Below are 16,663 nucleotides of genomic sequence, written 5' to 3' on the forward strand. Positions count from 1 at the left end.
TCCATTCGCCCCCCACCCCCCATCCCTCCCCACCAATCTCCCTCCTGGCACGTATCCTTGTAAGCGGAACAAGTGCTACATGTGCCCTTACACTTCCTCCCTCACCACCATTCAGGGCCCCAGACATCCTTCCAGGTGAGGCAACACTTCACCTGTGAGTCAGCTGGGGTGATATACTGCGTCTGGTGCTCCCGATGTGGCCTTCTATACATTGGCGAGACCCGACGCAGACTGGGAGATCATTTCGCTGAACACCTACGCTCTGTCCGCCAGAGAAAGCAGGATCTCCCAGTGGCCACGCATTTTAATTCCACGTCTCATTCCCGTTCTGATATGTCTATCCACGGCCTCCTCTACTGTAAAGATGAAGCCACACTCAGGTTGGAGGAACAACACCTTAAATTTCGTCTGGATAGCCTCCAACCTGATGGCATGAACATTGACTTCTCAAACTTCCGCTAATGCCCCACCTCCCCCTCGTACCCCATCCGTTATTTATTTATATACACACATTCTTTTTTTCTCTCTCTCCTTTTTCTCCCCCTGCTTGAATTTCCAGCATCTGCAGTATTCCTGTTGTTTGCCTAATGTTGCTTTTCCACTTTGAGAGGTCTTGGGACAGAGTCCCAGGTGACAGTGGGGATGTTGCATTTCTTCATGGAGGCATCCTTGAATCTAGTCCTCTAAACACTGTGTAATCTCTTGTGACAGAACTCAAAATAGAGTGTCTCTTTTGGGAGTCTGGCATTAGGTATGCAAATATATGGCCTCCCCAACTTAGCAACTGAGTGAAACTCAGATCTCAATGATTGGGATTCTGATCTGAGAGAGATAAAAATTGGTTTGTTTGTCTACCAGTGAATTTGAATGATTTGTGAAGGAAGTGTTGATGATATCTTTCCAGGGTTGCCTTACAGACTATTCCTATGGAGCAATAGAATCATTTGGCACGGAAAAAGGCCACTTGGAACACTACGCCAATACCCACCATCAGGCACATATCCATATCAGTTCCAGTTTTCTAGCATTCATCCTTTTGCCTTGGCACTGCTGCTGTTCATCTTAATCCTTAAATGCTGTGAGAATTCTGCCTCTGCCACCTCCTCAGATAAATCCTCTTCTCCTGGCATTAAACTTATGCAAAAGAAAATCATTTCTCATGATCTAAGTTATTCATAATTTTGAATACCTCAAACTAAACCTTCTCTGCTCCAAACAAAACAACCCCATGGCCATTCAAATGCTGTAATGTCCCCTCTCAGGCAAAATCTTCGTGAATCTCCTCTGCATCTCTCCAGTGCCATAATGCCCTTCAATAGTGTGGTGACACACTTTAGTCACTACAGGAGGAAAAGGCCAGAGGTCCGTGAGCCAGTCTTCACGAGGTCACTGGAGGTGGAAATGGCCAGTAGCTTTAAATTCCTTGGCATTCTCATATCAGAGGGTTTGTCCATCATAAGGAAGGAACAACAGCACTTCTTGGCAAACATCAATATTATTCCACATTCCGAATGCTACCCTCCTCACTCTCAATGTCACCGCCAACTTTTATTCATCTGCAGACTTCAATCACAACTCCTGCAGCCACAAGCAGATTGTTCATGCAGCAACAATCAGAAAGGATCTCAGTACCATTGGATACAGGCTTCCAATCTCAAAAGCAATCCTTGACCGTTACTTTCCTATCATGAAACTAATTTGAGTTAGGAACATAAGAACTAACAACAGGAATAGGCAATTTAACCAATGAACTGCTTCACTATTCAATAAAATTATGGCTGATCTTGCTGTGGACTCAGCTTCACACACCTAATTTTTTCCAATTACCTTTATGTGACTCTCTCAGCATAGGCCTGTGATGAGTTAGCTATTGCTGTGAATTTAGCCTAACAGCAACATAACTCCACAATGCATGGGAACAATGATGACAGAGGTCATTTCCATTAAATAAACGTGTCTTGGGTAAATATGATTTCGGTTATACAGAGACATAAAAGTTTGAATGTTCTTTCCAAGGGAAATGAAGACAGTTACTGTATGAACACTGATACACCCAGGAAACAATAATTGAACTCACACCAGTATAAACTTAGATTGAAAAATTTTAAGCTGTAACAGATACAATGATACTCTATAATACAAAATAAAGGCCATCATATTTATAAGTAACAGTCTACATTGTGCACGAAATGACTATCTAACGAGGATGTCATGAACAGAGCAAGCACAAAAAGAGAAATAATGTATGAGATCATGAAAAGGCAATGTAACTTCATTGGACATGTGATTAGGAAAGAGGAGTTAGAATGCACAGTAATTATGGGAAAGATTGAAAGGAAGAAAGCAAAAGGAAGGTAAAGACAAATGATGATGGAGACAGTGAATCCACTTTACCCAAAACAGGAGTGTGTGGGCCATGGCGGTCAAAGCTCAAACTGGGCATGGCACCTGATGATGATGATGATGATGATGATGATATTGTGCACATAATCGTTGGAGCTCATCCTTGTGTAATCGATCCAGTTTACTTCACTTTGTTTACTCACAGTACTGAAATGGTTTTGCACTGAACAGCCTGACACAGGAAACAAATATTCATACAACATACAAAGAAAAAGACATCGAACCTCCTTCAACGTCGTGTGCTAAATAGCTAACTAAAAGCTATCTGCACACTCTCCTTGAGACCATTTTCTGCACGGAAGATTTCCCAACATCAGTATCTGTCCTCCCAAATGGATTCTGTGAATGTTTCACTATGTTCTTCTCCGATGTTTGTTGACTGTTTCTAATCTCCGTTAATCCCACACTTTCTCAAAAATGGCTCCCATCCTCTATTTCCTGCTGGCAACGTATCCAACACCTTCTGGAAATCCCACTAAAAAATATTCACCTGTCCCCCTCTAACCACTGTGCTTTTTATGTAGAACATTACTACAGCATTAAAACAGGCCCTTTGGCCCATCTAGTCTGTGCCGAACCATTAATCTGCCTAATCCCATCGACCAGCAATAGGGTCATAGAACACTACAATCCTCAAACAACTCCAGTATGTTTGTCAAACAGGACCTGTCCTCCCTGAATCCATGTTGTTTCGGCCTGATGGAACTATTTCTATCCAGGTGTCTCACCATTTATTCCTTCATGGCAGTTTCAAGCATTTTCCTGACTATATTCATCCACCTAATTGACCCATAGTTTCCTGAGGTTTGTTTATATCCTTTTTTAAATGGTCTTACAATCTGCTGGGAACTGCCCAGATCCCAGAGAATTTGGGGAAAAGGATCCACCTTGCCTGATTGTCTTGGTCCATTGTAAAATAGAGGATCCGGCTTTTCAGAAAGGTTGAGGCTTGTCATTTGGAATAAGCTCCAAAAGTCAGTTACTTAAGCTGATCATTACTTCTTGAATCAATTCACTTTGAAATTGTAAACATTGGATGCTTCTCTAGACCTAGGATGGAATCTACCTTTGGCCTATTTTGTTGAACATCATCTTTCATGAAGCCAAAGTACTGGGGCTTCTGTTATTGTGACAAGATGAAAAAAGTGCATTTCATTTCAGAAGCACAAATTCATATGAAGATATCCACAAAGTGAAAGCCTTACTATTTGAACAACTCTAGGGAACAGTTTGGCCCCTTATTGTTCAGCCAATCAGTGTGTAAAAAAACTTTTAACCTTCATAAACAGTAATAATCTTGAGTTAATGGCTCCGTCTGTCGAAGTAGACAATGGATGCCCCCAGTTCCGGGGTGCAGACCTGAGTGATGAATATGGAGATCCTGGGCTGCCCGGACATCAAGATCCCCCCCTCAGCCTCGCGGATGTGGTCCAAAGGAATCTGAGGCAGTACATTTGCCATCGGCTTGGCTGCAGGAGCTGCCGGAAGGTGACGTGATACATCATCCAACCACTTTAAGGGTTCCACTCCGGATTTGTGTAGGGTTTACTCCTTAGCCTTCTCTTCTCCTGAAGATACCCACAAGGCAGTGGGATCTGTAACCGTGGATAGGGGCCCGTACCGGGTACTGTCAGCTGGAGCCAGCTGAGCCCGGGACTCGTGTAAGGCAGGGTCGTCACACCCTGTAGTAGTGACATATGAAGCCACTACCCACCTTAAATCAATAATGCAAAATAAGGTGACTCAGAAAAGGAACAAGAATATGTTCAGCATAATGAAACACACCTTAAGTATAAAAGCATATTTAAATAGTTAAAGTACAAGGCATCTGTAGAAACTTTGACTTTGGTTGGGTAGCGAAAGACAAGAGGATGTGATTGGGTGGCAAGGGCTCCTTCAGCCAGAAGGGTCTGTTGTCATGTTGTATCTCGAAACAAAATGAACGAATGACAGCTTCAAACAATAACAGATTTCCAACATATCTAGTTTATTCTTCAAACAATAATTGTGGATCATTTTAGTTTTGTAATTTACATCTGTAATTATGCAATGCACTGAAACAAAATATAACAAAAATAATTTAAAAATGTATATTTTATAAAAATGATTGGACTATTTTCATTTGAAATTAACGTGGGTGTTTTGTCACCACTGGGATTTTACTGCAATGATTCCATGTTACCAATTACTCAGCCATGTTTAAACTCATTATTCACACTGTTTCCCTTTCTCTGATCATTAAAAGCTGCTTGGAATCTAAGGCTTGCAGAATCACATGGTCTATAAGTACTTAAAGGATAATAGCTGCCTTATGCTGAGTGCAAAGAGGTGACTTAACTCGATTCTGAAACAAAGCAATCTATTTCTATTCCATGATTCCCTAAATGGCACAACGTGAAGAGCTGAAATCAGGGTCTCAAGTAATGAAATTGAAGACAAGATGAAGAGAATGAGGGGGGACGTACTGCAAATTTTAGAACATCATTGAAATGGAAAAAGAAAAAGAAATACATAATATGATTTTATATTCCAATTTATGGTAATTATATATGATCAAATAGAAAAACAATGCTACATCTTCGTTCATTATGTCTCAATATCTAAATTGTTAAATGTTATTTGATAGAAATATATGTTTTGATGGAAAATGCTATGATACTGACTAAGGAGGGCAATATTACTTTTCTGAAGTAAACCTTACTTTAATGGGCTTGTAAATTTTTTTAAAAAGTCAACAATTCCTACCAATGTTCTTTTCATTATTTAAAATGAACATAAGGAAATAGAGAGCGGAAGAACAAGTAATCCCTATGGCTGTCATAGAGAGTTATGGAAATAGACCATTTGGCCCATGAGCTTGCATTGTTCAGCAACTCCTATTTCTACACCAACCAAAATTATTCTCCTCACATTCCGATGAACTTCTCCTAGATTCCAGTACTCAACTATGCACCTAGAGTGGCTAATTAACCCATACATTTTCAGAAGAAACCCATGTGGCCACAGGAAGAACTTGCAAGCTCCACACAGACAGTAGTGGAGATGAGGATTCAACCCAGATCATTGAAGCCATGGGGTAGCAGGTCAACTAGTTGTGCCACTGCACCACCTGGTTGGGTATAATTTTAGGCAAAATTGCCCAAATCGAGGGAAGGACCGATTGCTCAGGTTTCCTCTGCTCAAAATTGTGCATAGACAGTGGGTAAAAGCAGGACTGCACTCTATGGTTATGTTCTGTGCATTGAAGAAGGCTGCCGGACACCAAATGCTATATGCAGTGGGTATTGAGTAGAATGCCTGAAACTGGGTAAGGTCACTTGAAGCACGGAAGTACATTTAGTCAGGATGGTGTGGTGAAAGTAGACTTTCCTGACCAACTTTCCCTCTGTAACCCTCAACCCAACTCTTGCCACTTCCAGGTCCACATCTAAAGTCTTTTATTCTAAATTCCATTATCTGCAGTCTCTTGTATCTATTGCCTGCCAACTCTTGTTCCACCCCTTCCCTACATGATTTTATTCTGGCTATTTCCCTTCTGTCATTCAGCCCATACGAATGAACTTAACCTGAAACATCATCTGCCCATTTTCTCTCCTCAGATGTTGCCTGACCCACTGAGTACCTCAGTGTTTTGTGTGTTGCTCCAGATTCTAGATTTGCACTCTCTCACACTCTCTCCATCTACCCTCACCCACACATGCTTCTACCAGTGGTTCCCCTCAATCTTTCCATTTATTCCATGTTCCACCTATAACCTTTGGCTTCTGATGCTATTCCCACTCTCTCCTCTACCATCAGCCTTCCTTCCCTCCTCACCTGGACCTACCTATTTCCTGCCAGCTCTTGCTCCAGCCTTTCTGTCCACCTTTTTATACTGGCTATCAACCCTCTGTCTTTCAGTCCAGATGTATGGTCTTGATCTGAAATGTCGACTATCCATTTCCATCCATAGATGCTGACTGATCTGCTGAGCCCCTCTAAGGTTTTGTGTGTTACTCCAAATTTCAGCATCTACAGTCTCTTCCATCCCCATCCTGCCATTTCTACTTTGAAATCTATAGAATGATCACTGCATAGACCCTACAAAAGGACAACAAGCTGCATCACCTGATTGCCCAACCAGGAAGTGAAAGCAACAATTATCTCAATGCCTGCAGGAGGTAAAGGGCAGAAAACTGTTACCTTTTCTTCTTTACATATGCACGCAGTTATCTTCTCTCCCAAACAAAATGGCCAAATCACTTCATCATAAATCCCTCCATTAAGTGGAAGGATGGAATGATTTAGAGGCTTGGAAAACTTTGCACAGTGTAACATCCTCCAAAACAGCCCTTGTTGTTCATATCACATTTTGAAAAATCAACCTTATTACACTTGGGATTTCTAAAGTGAGGAATGATATTTGTAATCCATTTTAGCCACAACTGCCTGACCGCAAACCATTGGGGAGGTCATAATGACAGCGAGCTTGCCAGGGCACATAAAGTGCAGCGGTGGCCAGGATTCCTCAAGTACAAAATGCAGCTTTTCTTTGAAATAAGCTTGCCTGAAAATTTTCCCTCTACTCTTGCCCCTTCTGCAGTTATTGTCTGTGTTTTATTGTGACTTATTGATTGCACCTGTGCCTCCCTTTTACATTTTGAACTGACTCACCATTGACCTAGTTCTGGCTTCAAAATGACAGCATAATTTTGCTGATTTCCTTTCTTTCAATCACTTGGACATATTCTCACTCCTGAAAAGTAAGGCCCATTTGGCTAGTCAATGCTAATGGGGCTATTTTGAAAGAATGTTTTGAAATGAGTCAGTTTGCAGACAGATGTCTCTGATCGAATTTGAATTAGAGATATTGATAAAATGTCACCTAGAAGATGTACTGTTAACTCTGGCACTGCGGGGGTGCATTATTATTGATCAACACGAGAGTGTTACAGACACATTTTTAGTTACAATTTTGATTCAACACGAATTTTACATCCAGAGGCCAGAGTAACCTTGTGATTTCTAAACTCATGAAACAAAATCGCTGGTTCAATAATGTTGTGATTGTTCATTCTCTGTGTCTGTGTTCACTGCTGTGAATTCACATACGGTAAACTGTCCTAACATTTATGTCCAAACACCACATCAACAAATATATTTAAAAATATTAGTTGCATTAATTCATGCTTCCTCAAACTGAATTATAAAAAATCATTTTAAATTTGTTTTTATTTTTTTCACCTCTTCTTTTGCAGTGTCAGTCTTGATTCACATTATTAAAGGTTATCACCGGCCTCCTCCTATTTTCCTAATCTCAGCTCTTGATCCTGAGAGTGTCTGACTCTCCATATTTGAATACACTTAGATCCCAGGGCATCGGGGATTACCATAGAAAGAAAAGGAATATTTGCATTTCTATAGTGTCTTTCTTGACCTCGGGACATCCCAAATCACTTAACAGGCAATGAAGTACTTATGAAGTGCAGTTATTATCTCTCAACCAGGACTGACACTTGACATTGGATTGAATTTCTTCTCCTTGTGGAGCCACATAGAAAGTATGCCACAGGACGTATTCCAGGGCAACCTTGTTGGAATGTAAGAGGAAGCAGATAATCTGTGTATAACAGCACCTCACATGATGATGAAGACCAGATAATCTATTCAGTCTAAAGTTCTGATGCAACTTTAAATGTTTAATCTGTTTCGCTTTGCATAAATGCTGCGGACTTGCGGAGTGTTTCCAGCATCTTTTTTTATATCAGATGTCCCATATCTGAATGGTTTTTATTTTCAATCTATTTAGCCTTCAGGCTGAGGGAATAATAATGGGCAGGATATTAGAAAAATTCTTTGCAAAACTCAATGGGGCTCTTTATTAGGATAGTGGGGCACTGATCCAGTAGGAAAAGGACAAAAATGTGTACATGTTAGTTACAGAAGACGAACAAAGAAACTACACTTACCTTTGTCTAATTAAGTAGTTCACTGACTTTGACCTGAGTGATTTTTGTGGGTTGGGACCATGGACACGGGCTTCACATTTCACAAAATCTTGTGGTCTTAGAACTAATAAAACAGTAACAGACACTAAATATATTTTTTTTGTGTGAATGCCTGTGTCAAGGCAGGAGAATATGACACAGGAGGCGGAGGATGATCAGTCAGTAGCCATAGTGGATTAACTGACTTTAGGCCCAGGCAGCCATTCTTTGAACCTGCCAACACATGGCAAATAGGATTTGCTCAGGCATCTTAGCATCTTGTCTGAATAATTGAAGGGCATATTCATTTCAGCCCTTTGCTATACCATTCAGGCATGCATGAAACAGGAACTCAGTCTGGATATTTAGTAGAAAGAAGGAAAAAGTGTTCACCAAGGGGGGGGGGATTGAAGTAACTTCTCCTTAGCTGGTACCTCGTGTCGTACAGTATTTTGACCCACTGAATTTGCGCCAACCATCATGCAGTCACTCACACAGATCCTACAGTAGTCTTTATAAGGCATTGGTCAGACTGCACTCAGAGTATTGTGGGCACATTATCTAAGAAAGGATGTGATGACACTGAGGAGGGTCATGAAAATGACCCTGGGAATGAAAGGGTTAACGGATGAGACGTGTTTGATGGCTCTGGACCTGTTTTTGCTGGAGTTCTGAAGAATGAGGGGAGATCTCATCGAAAGGTACCGAATATTGAAAGGACTAGATAGAGTTGACATAGAGAAAATGTTTCCATTTGGAGTGGGGTGAGTCTAGGATCAGAGGGCATAGCCTCAGAATAAAAGGACGTCCCTTTAGAACTGTGTTGAAGAGGGATTTCTTTATCCACAGGGTGGTGAATCTGTGAAATTCGTTGCCACAGACGGCTGTGGAGGCCATGTCATTGGGTATAATTACAGTGGAGGCTGATATATTCTCGATTAGTTATGGGCATCAAAGGTTATGGGGAAAAGGCAGGAGAATGGGTTTGAGAGGAATAATAAATAAACCAAGATGGCAAGGCAGAGCAGACTCGATAGGCCAAAAGGCCAAATTCTCAGAATCAGGTTTATTATCACCCCGGCATGTAACGTGAAATTTGTTAACTTAGCAGCAGCAGTTCATGCAATACATACTATAGAAGAGAAAAAAATAATAAGTACATCAGTTACAGTATACGTATATTGGAATACATAAAAAACATGCAAAAACAGAAATACTGTATATTAAAACTAGTGAGGTAGTGTCCAAGGGTTCAATGTCCATTTAGGAATCAGATGGCAGAGGGAAAGAAGCTGTTCCTGAATTGCTGGGTGTGTGCCTTTAGGCTTCTGTACCTCCTACCTGATGGTAACATGCCCTGGGTGCTGGAGGTCCTTAATAATGGGCGTTGCCTTTCTGAGACACTGCTCGAAGACGTCCTGGGTATTTTGTAGGCTAGTACCCAAGATGGAGCTGACTAGATTTACAACCTTCCACAGCTTCTTTCGGTCCTGGGCAGTAGCCCCCCCCACCCCCCATACCAGACAGTGATGCAGCCTGTCAGAATGCTCTCCACAGTACATTTATACAAGTTTTTGAGTGTATTTGTTGACATGCCAAATCTCTTCAAACTCCTAATGAAGTATAGCCACTGTCTTGCCTTCTTTATAACTACATTGATATGTTGGGACCAAGTTAGATCCTCAGAGATCTTGACACCCAGGAACTTGAAACTGCTCATTCTCTCCACTTCTGATCCCTCTATGAGAATTCGTATGTGTTTCTTCGTCTTACCCCTTTGGAAGTCCACAATCAGCTCTTTTGTCTTACTGATGTTGAGTGCCAGGTTGTTGCTGCAGCACCACTCCACTAGTTGGCATATCTCACTCCTATATGCCCTCTCGTCACCACATGAGATCCTATCAGCAATGGTTTTATCGTCAGCAAATTTATAGATGGTATTTGAGCTATGCCTAGCCACACAGTCATTTGTATATAGAGACTAGAGCAGTGGGCTAAGCACACATCCCTGAGGTGCACCAGTGTTGATTGTCAACGAGGTGGAGATATTATTTCTAATCCGCACAGTTTGTGGTCTTCCAGTTAGGAAGTCGAGGATCCAATTGCAGAGGGAGGTACAGAGGCCCAGGTTCTGCAACTTCTCAATCAGGATTGTGGGAATGATGGTATTAAATGCTGAGCTATAGTCGAATTCTGAGCTATACCGAATTCTGCTTCTATGTTTAATGGTCTTATAGAGTATACCATTTTACTCTCCTCACATACCATTCAGCCTGTCCCAGGTTCTATTCCTCTTCTACACACTAGGGATTGCACTCTTGGGATGTTGAAGGAAAATGAAGCACCTGGGAACAGCAATGCGGTCACAGGGAGAATGAATACAGGGCCCAAGGTCATGACTGAACACAGACAGTGGAACAATGAAGCAGCAGCTCCAGCTGCTATACTATTGTGCTGCTGTTGAAAGAGATATGGGGGAAAAATATCTGTGGTGGTTGCAATATAAATAGACATTTCTTGTTAAGTGTGGATTTGTTTGCAATAGCTAATATTTACTTCGCTAACACTTCTCACTGTGTTGGTAAATCAGCCAGCATAATGAAAAACCAGACCCACCCCAGACCCTTTTGATACCCTAACACTCTTTTAATGCACTCTCTTTAGGTGTAACACAGTAACATTAATAAATTTTCCAGCAAACCAGATAATTTGAGAGGGAAGGTGGGACCGTAAGACCTAGGACCAGAATTAGGCCATTCAGCCCATCGAGTCTGCTCCTCCATTCGATCATAGATGGTTTAATTTCCCTCTCAGCCCCATTCCCCTTCCTATAACCTTTGCCACCTGGACTAATTAAGAACCTCTCGACCTCCACTTTAAATATACCCAATGACCTGGCCTCCACAGCTGTCTGTGGCAACAAATTCTACAGATTCACTACACTCTGGCTAAAGAGGTACCTCCGCATCTCTGTTCTAAAGGGTATCTTTCTACTTGAAGGCTGAGCCCTCTGGTCCTAGATTTTCTCATTATTGGAAACATCCTCTCTACATCTACTCTGTCCAGGCCTTTCAATACTTGGTAAGCTTCAATAGGATACCACCTCATTCTTCAAAACTCCAGCGGTATAGCCATCAAATGCTCCTCATACAATAACACTTACATTCGCTGGATCATTCTTGTGAACCTTCTCTGGACTCCCTCCAATGCCAACGCATCCTTTCTCAGATAAGGGGCCCAAAACTGCTCACAATACTCCAAGTGTGGTCTGAACAATGACTTGTAAAGCCTCAGCATTACATCCTTGCTTTTATATTCTAGTCATCTTGAAACGAATGGTTATATTCATCATCATCATCATCAGGTGCCGTGCCCAGTTTGAGCTTTGACTGCCATGGCTCACACACTCCTGTTTCGGGTAAAGTGGATCAATTCATTGGTATTCATTTCCAATTCTCTGGCTGCTGTCTCCAGCATCATTTGTCTTTGTCTTCCTCTTGCTTTCTTCCCTTCAATCTTTCCCATAATTACCGTGCATTCTAACTCCTCTTTCCTAATCACATGTCCAATGAAGTTACGTTGCCTTTTCATGATCTTATACATTATTTCTCTTTTTGTGTTTGCTCTGTTCATGACATCCTCGTTAGTTATTCATTTTGTCCACGATATTCTTTGCATCCTCCTCAAAAATCACATCTCTGCTGCTACAATTCGTTTCCTCATGTTACTAGATATTGTCCAACATTCTGACCCATATTACATAACTGGATAAACGTAACATTTCAGTACTCTGAGGCCAGTTGTCATGCCTAGTTTAGTATTGCTCAGTATACTCTTCATTCTCGTAAAGGGGTCTTTCGCCATCCCTATTCTTCTTTTGATGTCCATGTCGCACCTGTCATCTGATGTAACCCAGCTTCCTAAGTAGCAAAAGTTCTGTACTTGTTTTATGTCTTCCCCATTTATTCTCAGCCTGCAGATAGGATTCTCCTTCTTTTTGGATATCACCATGCATTCTGTCTTTTTGCAATTGATAGATAGACCGATTTTTGCACTTTCTTCAACAACTACATCAATTAAGTTTTGTAGTTCTTCCTCCGTACTTGAAATTAACACAGTGTCATCCGCATATCTGAAATTATTGATGTTTTCACCACCAACTTTGATTCCCAAGATGTCTCTTATTTTTTGCAATATTGTTTCACTGTGCACATTAAATAAATCAGGGGAGAAAACACAGCCTTGTCTAATGCCGCTCTTGATTTTTGTAAACGGACTCACTTCTCCATCTATTCTTCAGCGGCAGTTTGTTCCCAGTACAGATTTCTGATTAGGCCGAGGTCTTTCGAATCTAGATGTAGATATTGTTATTGTCATGGGAGATCTAAATGCTAAAGTAGGACAACGACGATGATGATGACCACTGACTCAACCTGCAAGTTAACTTTTAGGGAATCCTGCACTCGGACTCCCAAAACCCTTTGCACCTCTGATTTCTCAATTTGGAGCATATCATCTGGGATATATGTTTGCCTCTGAATAACAGGCCAAATGCAGAATGGTGCTCCGGAGTCTGCTTTGTCCACCTGAAAGAGCCACTTAAACTCACAAGTGTCACCGTGCTTCTGGCACCAATATAGCGTGTCCACGACTCACTAACCCTAACCTGTAGGTCATTGGAACGTGGGAGAAAACCAGAGCACCCTGAGGAAACCCAAGCGGACATGGGGAGGACATACCAACTCCTTACACACAAGGGCGTGAGTTGAAGCCCGATTAGTGCTGTAAAGCATCGTGTAAACTCCACAGCGTCAGAGGTCAGGATCGAACCCTGGATGCTGGCACTGTCAGGCAGCAGCTCTACCAACTGTGCCAATGCAATGGGGCTCGGGCAGTTGGAGGCAGCACTTACAACGGCAGCAGAGAATGAACTGAAGATGTGGTGGAACCTCGAGATTGTGAAGGCTTACTTGAGGCTTTGAAAACCGAGGGGAGAGTTTGTAAGTGGACCAGGATCTGACATAAATCAGCAAGCCCAGGTTGACAGGGTGACAAAGGCAACGTGTGGCTCGATTGCTTTTATAAATTGAGTTCAAGAGTTGAGAACTTATGTTGCAACTATAGAACTCCAGCTAGCTGCATCTAGGGTACTGCATTCAGTTCTCTTTTCCCCATTACAGGAAGGATGCAGAGACTTTGGAAAGCGTGCAGATGAGGTTCAACAGGGTACTTTCTAGACTTTATAAGAAGTTGGACAAACTTGGGTTGTTTTCTCTGGAGCAGTGGCGGCTGAAGGGAGAGCTGACAGCGGTTTATAAGATTATGAGGGACACAGAGTAGGCAGCTAATATTTTTCCCCAGGATCAAAATGCTTAATATCCAAGGGCACGCATGCACTTAAGGTGGGGAGGTAAGTTCAAAGGAGGTGTGTATGCATTTGTGTTTTTGAACCAGGGCCTAGAAAAATGGAAAAGAAGATGAGAACTGGGATCTTGGTGAGTACAAGGGGAGTATGGCAAATTTATTCAGTGAACCAGACATCAAACCATCATGATCTCTAAACTGTTGAATAGCAAGTTATTTTAAAATAAACAAAAATGCAGATGCTGAAATCTAAAAACGAGTAAAGCTGTGAAAACTCAAACAGCATCTGTGTAAAGAGAAGCCATTTAACGTTATGAGGCTATGTCCTTTTCCATTGTAAAGTTATGTTATTTTAGGGAAGTAAATACAAATGTAGAGAGAATAACAAAATGGGATTAGCGTAACATGGGCATATGTGATTGATGGCTGGCGTACACAGTGAGAAGAAGGGTCTCACTGAACTCCCGTGAGTTTCTATGCTGTACCGGTCTGATTTTCAAATCTTCAGCCTTGTTAACATTCTGCCATATCTCCCTTGCATTCCCTCTCGAGCTATGAAGTTCTTCTAGAATTGTACACACCCAAAAAACCCCCAGAAAATATAAATTTCCGTGATCCAGTGTTTTTTTCTCCAGGATATTCTGGGGATTAAGTTTCAGTCCTTGATCTATTCAGATCAATCCTCATGATCAACTTCAATCAGCTAAATAATTCACTTTGGAGTCAATTAGATTGCATACATATTTCATCAATCTTCTTGCATGGAGAAAACGGATCACATATACCATATATGAGTTTGCCCCTTCCAGAATGCCAGAAGATAATTCTATTCGCAGCAGCCTCACGGTCCACCTGCTCACGTTTTAAAGTTACATCATCTATTCCAGTCCCACCAGCCGGTCGGAGGACGAGAGCCAATTGTTGCTGCGATAGAGGCGGGACTTCCTGTTGCCCATTCTAGATTGATCTGCTACGAAAGCAACCCCGTCCCTTCTTCTTGAGTTGCATGTTCACGGCTGAACTCTGGTGGAAAGTATGGGGTGGAAGGTCGTTTTCAGAAAAAAAAATCCCATAAACCGAACATCCTATTTCCGAGAGTGAGAAAAACAAGTTTTCATCGAATGGATGCGGATCTCGAAAGTGTACGTTCCAAAGCAGAACGTCAGGGTTGGCGAGGTTCTAATTAGGAACATTAAATTGGTGTGATGTCGTTCCGTTTTCGAATGTTGGACTGGAGAAAATCGTCCAACTGCATGAAGGGCCGATGCCGTTTCTGAAAGTGCTGCCCACCCTACTATTAACATTAATCAAAATGTGTCACCGGCCAGAGAAAATAAGTTATTCTCCTCTTCATGCCTAAACATTGTCATCTTTTAAACCAATTAACTGGCTAAAACATCCCGTTACATTTTTTTCTTATGGTTTTTTAAGGAGTGGGGGAAAGATTGTAAACAAACTTGTTCTGAGGAGGCATACCTTCTGTTTTACTTCCAGCTGATAACAGTGGTAGTTAAATAGCATCCCATTTCAAGGGAAATTGGTAATATTTAATTTAAAGTATTGATTGGATTAATTACCTTTTCTTTCATTTCCGCGCCTTTTTACAATAACATTGGAAAGCGACCCGCGAGAAAAATCAGATGACGTTGAGTAGAATTTCGAAATATGGTTGGTGGGTGATGCAAATCAGCTGATTGTTTTTCCCATCCTCGCCTCTCGGCCAGTGGAATAATTTCTGGGAAAGGGGATTTTTTTTTGGTAGGTTTGACGTTGTGTTGCTGTGTGAGAATCTGGAAGCTGTGACCTGGATTTAGCCTATCGAGCCCATGTGAGAGAGAGAGAGAGAGAGAGAACTAGAGGGTGGGAGGACAGGCAGCATTAAGTGTGCTTCATTCTCTCTGTGTAAACCGAAACCATCAGGCTTGCTGGAGAACTAGGGGATCGGCAACAACCCAGACCGTGCATAGTTGAACCTTCACACGGCATATACACAGACCCATAACCTGGTGACACAGCAAAAGAACACAACACAACACAGCCTTTTTCCACTTGGATTTAGATCTGTTTGGAAAGCCTTCTGAGAGGTAAGAAAGCGGTTTCAACTCGTTTCACTTCCACACTCCGCACAGCTTGGGGGAATTGCCGAATGTAATCAGTTTATAACTTATTTCCACTCTAAAGTTAATAGAACATTTCTAGACGTTTTTAGGTTTGAAACATTATACAGTTTCGTATTCGGAAGTTGCCAGGGCTTTGGTTTCGATTCAGCTGAATTCTACTGTATACTGAGTTTTGATTGCAATGAGCTGTTGTAATTCGGTTTTATTTATGACCAAGGCCTAGGGAGAAAGATGATCTTCCCCACCCCTTTGGCTCCTCAACTGCGGACAACGTGGTGAAAATGAAATTCACTCTTCAACACCCCCCCCCCCCACCTTTGAACATTTTAAACATGCATTTCTGGGGTGTATATAAATTGGTTTCGATTCCTGTTTGTCAGTACAACATGACTTTTAAAGTTGTTGCCGTGCAGTTAATATTTCAAAAGGGGAAAATGACAGCCCCTCCGATGTCTGAAGAGGTTGTTATAGTAGCAGAGATTAGGCTTTCAGATCTGGCCTCTAATTTGGAAATAGCCCTAATAGTACATTTGTAACTTTTGCCTTTTTGCCTAGCTTTTTTTTGCAGAGTAATTCACTTTTAATTTGAGTTTGTCTATTTCCTTTTGGGCGCATTGTAAATAATGCACAATTGCATACTAGAATGGAGCATCTGATTATTTAACATACTTTCTATGGTAAATGATGGAACAGATCTAAAAGGAATGCTATTAACTAGACCACTCCTACAACGCAGTAAATATAGTATGTTCCTGATTTTATTTAAAGGGGGAAAATGAGGTCATTTTTGGAATGCCATTCAATATATTG

General features: G+C 41.5%; 1 protein-coding gene across 12 annotated transcripts in view; it reads left to right on the forward strand.

The window, feature by feature from the left end:
* The first annotated feature begins 14,755 nt into the window (after window positions 1-14,755).
* Window positions 14,756-16,663, forward strand: part of LOC140196661 (ETS-related transcription factor Elf-2-like) — a 160,693-nt gene continuing 158,785 nt past the window's right edge. For 3 of the 12 annotated variants that reach the window (XM_072256225.1, XM_072256224.1, XM_072256230.1), the window contains exon 1: window positions 14,901-15,817. The gene's annotated coding sequence lies outside the window, so the exon portion shown is untranslated. Of the gene's footprint in view, window positions 14,876-14,897; window positions 15,818-16,663 lie in introns of those variants that run through there. The other 9 variants (XM_072256235.1, XM_072256229.1, XM_072256236.1 and 6 more) reach the window with 6 other exon arrangements.

Source organism: Mobula birostris, chromosome 4 (assembly GCF_030028105.1).
Source record: "Mobula birostris isolate sMobBir1 chromosome 4, sMobBir1.hap1, whole genome shotgun sequence".
In the NCBI taxonomy this organism is placed as follows: Eukaryota; Metazoa; Chordata; class Chondrichthyes; order Myliobatiformes; family Myliobatidae; genus Mobula; species Mobula birostris.